Raw genomic sequence first — 6,175 nt, forward strand, 5'->3', positions numbered from 1 at the left:
CATTACCAGGTCCCCTGAGCCTAAGCTTCCCAGGCCCTTTCCACAGAGAGGGCTGTTCTTCATGAGTTCAATGTCTGGGGTAGCTTTTACCAGATCTTCATCCAGGGAGTGGAAGACAGCCTTCCTGATACGTCTTTATGGCGTGACTTCACTCTAATGTCTTCTGGGTTCTGCAACATCCTAACCAAAATCTTTACATGATGAACAGCATTTTGAATGACACTGGGGTAGGAGCTACTTATAAAACATGCTAATATACTTACCTATGCTGACATCCCATGGACCTGTGGGCAGTACTTAACTGCCATTTCGGAACTGCCTCTATATCAATTACAAGAGAACTTAAGAAACTCAAGGTGGAGATTCTGGACAAACTGTAACTAGCCATGCAGTGTAAGTGTTCATTCCTGTCCTGCTGCTGCTGTAACAAATTACCACAAATGCAATGGCTTAGACCAACACAATAGCATCATCTTCCAGTTCTAGAAGTCAGATGTCCCAAGAAGTCAGCAGGGCTGCGTTCCTTCCCAGGCTCTGGGGGGAATATTTCCTTGCCATTTACAGATTGTAAGGACTGCATATATCCCTTGACTCATGGCTTCTTCCTTCATCTTCAAAGTGCATTATTCCAACCTCTTCATCATCCCATCTCCTCCCTCTAACTTTGATCCATCTATCTCCCTCTTATAAAGACCCATGTGATTACACTGGGCCACCCAGATAATCTTTCCATCTCAAATCCTTAATTTAATCACAACTGTAAAATCCCTTTAGCCATAAAAGGTAACTTACTCATGGGTTCTTAGGGTCAGGACAAGGACAGCTGGGGGGAGGGGCATGATTCTGCCTACCACAACAAACGAGGCAGCAGTCTCTTCTAGGAAACAAGAGCAGATTTGGTAGAATAGTGGGAGTAAAAGCCTGATTGGAGTGAGTTTGTGAGAAAAATGGAAGAGAGAGATTGGAAGTATAAAACATTAGCTGATTGAGACATTTGCTATAAAGGGAAGCAAAGAGATGGGGTATAGCTGAAAGGGGAGTGGGTTAAGAAAGGAAAGGAAGAAGGAAAGGAAGATTTTCAAAGATAGAAGAAATGACAGAATATTGGTGTGTGATGAAAATTATCGGTCAAATAAGACAAATTGAATCTGGAAAGAAGAGGAGGTAATACTGGGGGGTGGCCTGAGTAGATAATAGGTGTGAAATCTCACAGACAAGAGGAAGAGTTGGTCTAGTTAGGAGCATAGATCCCTCAACTAGAGGAACAAGTGGGGAGGCAGAATGCATGGAAATTGGGAGGAGTTTATGGAAGTTCTTTTGATTACTTCAGTTTTCTCAGTGGCGTAGGAAGTATGGATCAGTTGAGAGTGAGGATTGGGGAGGAGATGGAGATTTGAGGATAGAGGTGTAAATGGAAGGGAGATGTCTGATAGCTGAGCAGCATTAAGGCCCACTTGAGGTTTGTGGTCATTAACTTAAAGTCAGAGTGATGAGCATGATTGAGTTTCTTCATTGCAGCTGTTCATCTGTAAAATGGGGATAAAATCAGTTCTTGCCTCATTGGGTCATTGGGAGGATGTGAGAATTAAGCATCTTAATACACACAACACCTGGCACAGGGTACTCCTTAATAAGTGTTAATTATTATCATCTTGTATAATACATTATCATCTGGTGTACCTGTCTTTATTTTGATCACAAATAAATTGAACTTCAAGGGAAAAATTAACTGATTTTTTTCATTGATACTTAATTTTATCCACATTGACATTCAGTCTTTGAGCTGCTCAGGGACAGGGCACGTGCCATGTCCTGAAGCAGTCGCTTCATCTTGGATAGCTCTGATGGCTAGAATGTCTTCCTTCTCTTATCATGAAATCTGCTCTATCATAGCTTTCACCACAGTCTGCTCATTTGGGCCACATGAAGAAATCATCCTTGTAGATGTGTCTGTCTCTTCTACAGAGGGTCCTCTTTAGCTGGACTGTAGATCGGACAACAGCCCGGGCAACCACTCTAGACTCTTCCAATGTCCTCCCCCCGCCCCCAACCTTTTCTTCCTTGTTGGAATCATTTGCATCTGCTGAAGGAAAAAAATCTGTGTTTAGTACCTCTCACCCCGTGGAACCACATTGGTATCCAGGTCTCCGGCTTGGTTATCTTGCTCATCTCAGTGAAAAGTGTGTGAGCTACTTTTCTCTAGTCTAGAACAATTTCTCTTTACTGTGTTCTGGAGAACTTTGTAAGATCTTAATGGTTGGTCATGAAAAATGGTTTTATATAATCAAATAATTTTGGAAAGTTAGGCAAAATTAAACAGCTTTCTCATGTAGACATATGCTAGCATGTACCACAAATTCCCCAGAGGGAGCTGCAGTGCATTTCTTAAACTTGTGATTAACAAGTGCGCTTTGTTGTTGTTGCTCATTTCTCGGGCCTAGCACTCCACAGAACAATCTTGGGGAAAGGCTAGTTCACAGAGCATGTCTCAGACTTAACTAGTGGCGTATAAAATACTGATTTAGGTTACTTTTACCATAAAGTTACATAAATATATACAATCATAAAACTAGAGACAAACTCCACTCCTTGTGCCTATATTTCTTATATAAACAAGTATAAAACCAAACCAATGTACCAATTAAATATAATCCAAACCATAAAATGCAAATTGACCACAGTCACTTAATGTGACATGTAATACTGTTTTCTTTAAGCAGAATCACCGATGCAGGGTTTATTGATAGAAACATAATATCTTATTATGAATTTGGTGCTTTTGACTTTGTGCACAATTGGCTTACTTTGAAATTATATCATTGCCGATCATTTTTTTAAAGGAGCTTAGTTAACCACAGATTTCTTTTTAGACAGGTCAATTTAAGGGCGCATCTTTCCCAAATAAAATACTGCACTTTTTTTTAAACTCTTACGCAAAACATTACTTATTGCATATTGATGTATTTTCAGTTGAACTATAAAATTAGTCTGAACAAAAAAATACAAGTAAAACACTAAAAATATCAATACCAAACAAATGTTATACTCTCTGGTATCACAGATTCTCTCAAGTGTGATACTTCTATACTTCTCTGTCACATGATGGGGTGACAGTTCTCCCACACTTTTACTTCCTTGTACTAGTGCAAGACCTTCATCTGTGGATGACTCCAGGATATAGCACTTGGCCTTCGCTTGGCAGGAATGGGATCATAAACAGACACAAGCCAGGGCACAGAATCTAGGAGGCATTGTCTGTTTTGAAGATCATCATCTATCATTCTGAAAATATAAATACTATTTTTAGAAGATTATTGTACACATGGAACAGATCATGGAGTACAGAGATGAGAGGCTGCTGACATGCCCACGCCGCTCAGCACGGATGAAGGGAAACTGGTTGGTTGAAGTGTCCAGCCCCTACTCTTCCCTCCTGTGGTTTCTCCCCTCCACCAGACAAAGGGGAGAGGAGCTGTCAGCTACTATTTCACGTCCACGCCCACGTTCTACCTCCATTTGCAGTTTTAAGCCTTTGAATCTATCATTGTGGAGGGAAGACTTTCCCTCCCATTGGAAGAATTCAAATTGAGATTCTCTGGGCGGAAGGAGGCCACTGGATCTGATTTGGAGATGGGGATGTGGAAGATTGATTTCCTCCTTAGAATTTCAGCTATTTTTAGGGATGAAATCTAATCTGAAACTCAACCTGCATCCACAGGCGAGGGCTGTGTGACCTGGAGGAAGCTGTCCCTGCTCTAACCGGCCTCATGGCACCCGCACGTCCCCTGTTCAGTGTCCTCCTCTGTCCCTTCCCTGCACCAGAGCCGCGCGGGCCTGGGCTCTCTTCCTGACTGCCTCTCCTCTCTCTAAAGCCTATCAGTCCTCTTACTCCCTGTGCAGGAGGGAGGGAGGAATATTCTAGAACCCCTCTGCTGTGGGGTGGTAGGTGGAGGGCTGGCATGGACCCTCATCTCAAGAGAAGCTCAAGCGCAAAGAAGTAAAATGCATGGCCTTGGTCTTTCATTACTTTTTGGGTGATAATCAAGATACTAAGATGTTGAAAATTATAAAACACAGAACATGGTCTCCAGGTCTGCACTGGTGTCCTTTACCTATAAAAATGTTGGGCAGCCAGGCCGGCGTGGCTCAGTGGTTGAGCGTCGACTATGGACCAGGAGGTCAAGGTTTGATTCTCTGTCAGGGAACATGCCCAGGTTGCAGGCTTGACCCCCAGTAGGGGTCATGCAGGAGGCAGCCAATTAATGATTCTCTCTCATCATTGATGTTTCTCTCTCTCCCTCTGCCTTCCTCTCTGAAATCAATAAAAAAAAAAACCTTTAAAAAAAATGTTGGGCAATGCTAATCAGCTCAGTGGGCACATGTCTAAGGGTCTTCTCTAGAGAGTAATGTCACTCATTCAGCTGTATTCCTTGATCTGGAAGGCTCTCCGTGGCCAATATTCCACTGAAATCAGGCAGGGGAGGATTCCTGCCTTTTCTTGAAGAGATGAGAAGGAGGAAAGATGACCATGACCATGAACTGGGATGAACAGCATGCAAGCAAGTATTTCATGCAAGACATGCTTCTAATTTCTTTCTGTTTAGTGATGTTCATTGTTTTTTCTTCTCATTTTTATTTTTTAACTTTTTTCTCATTCTTCTGACAAACATTTAGTAAGCCCCTTTTATGTGACAGGTTCTCTGTTTCGGGGTTCAAGGATGAAAGACTGGTCCCTACCCTCAAGGGCCTTTCAGTCTCCAGAAGGGAACACCCAATAAACTATAAATAATAGCAAGTAAACAAATACTTGCAATCTGTGATTATTCCTTACCTGGCCGGCTGGTCTATATTTCCTTTAGTTGTTTTCTTCTCTTGGCATCTCCGCTGAGCAAGGCCGCCAGAGCCTGCCAGGGTTCTGCAGTTTTCTCCTAATATCTTGTACAGAAGGGCATTCGGCATGTGTTTTGATGAAGATAAAGACCTTCAATTAAGGACAAACATAGATTGCAAGCTCTTTGTGCAGGGGCTGTGTCTAATTGTCCATTTTGCACAGCAGATAATCCACTGGGAAAGAGCCGTAAGTGCTAAGGAAGTGTAGTGATACTCCCCTGCTGCCACCTGCGTTATTTACGCTAAGTTAGGCTCGGGATAGATAATGCAACTGAAAATCATTTACCGTGGGTCGGCTGGCGTGGCTTAGTGGTTGAGCGTCACCCTATAAACCAGGAGGTCACAGTTCGATTCCCGGTCAGGGCACATGCCCGGGTTGCGGGCTCCATCTCCAGTGTGGGCATGCAGGAGGCAGCCGATCAGTGATTCTCTCATCATCGATGTTTCTATCTTTCTCTCCCTCTTACTTCCTTTCTGAAGTCAATACACCTTCCCTGCTTTAAAAAAATACATTTTTTTAAAAAATCATTGACCCTGCTCAACCGCACAGCGAAACCCTGCTGAACACGCACACAGGCACACAAATGCACTCACCACACGCTCGTGTCTGCGCTCCCTCACTGCCTCACCTCTGTTGGCCAAGACCAGACATTTACTCATATTTTGATTCTTTACACCCAACTCACAAGAGCCAGAAATAAATAAAGGTTTTCTTGAGAACTGCGGTTAATTAAGACCAGAGAATGAGGCAAAGGAGCTGTGCTTGGAAAACCTTTTTCTTCTGGGTGACAAAAGCATATGCTGCCATGATGAGCCCAACTGTGTAGAGTTGAGTTAATGAAGTGAGCCATGCCCATTAGCTTGTCAGTTAATTCCTCATCGAATATTTATGAACACCTACTATGTGTCAGGCACAACCCAAGGCTCTGGGGAACAAGAGAAACACATTCTCCCTTAAAGGAAGTGACATTCGAGTGTGGGGAGTCCTGTTAACTCCTAAATAAAACAAGGTGATATCAGGCCTGAGTGGGGACTGGAGAGCATACATCCAATCTGGGCATGTGACGAGGGCTGCTTCACTGAGGGTGGCCAGGGTGGTACCCTCAGGGACAAAGTGAAGGCCAGGCTGGCCAGGAAGGCTCGGTGTGAGGGGTGAGTGGAGGAAGCGGAGGCCGGCAAGTGTGGCGGGCAGCGCCTGGTAGAACACAGTGAGGTGTTTGGCAAAGGCCTCACTGTGTGCCAAGGTGACACCCCTGGAGGGATTTAAGCAAGGGAGTGGCGCACC

This window comes from Myotis lucifugus, unplaced genomic scaffold (assembly GCF_000147115.1).
Source record: "Myotis lucifugus unplaced genomic scaffold, Myoluc2.0 scaffold_1021, whole genome shotgun sequence".
Classification (NCBI taxonomy): domain Eukaryota; kingdom Metazoa; phylum Chordata; class Mammalia; order Chiroptera; family Vespertilionidae; genus Myotis; species Myotis lucifugus.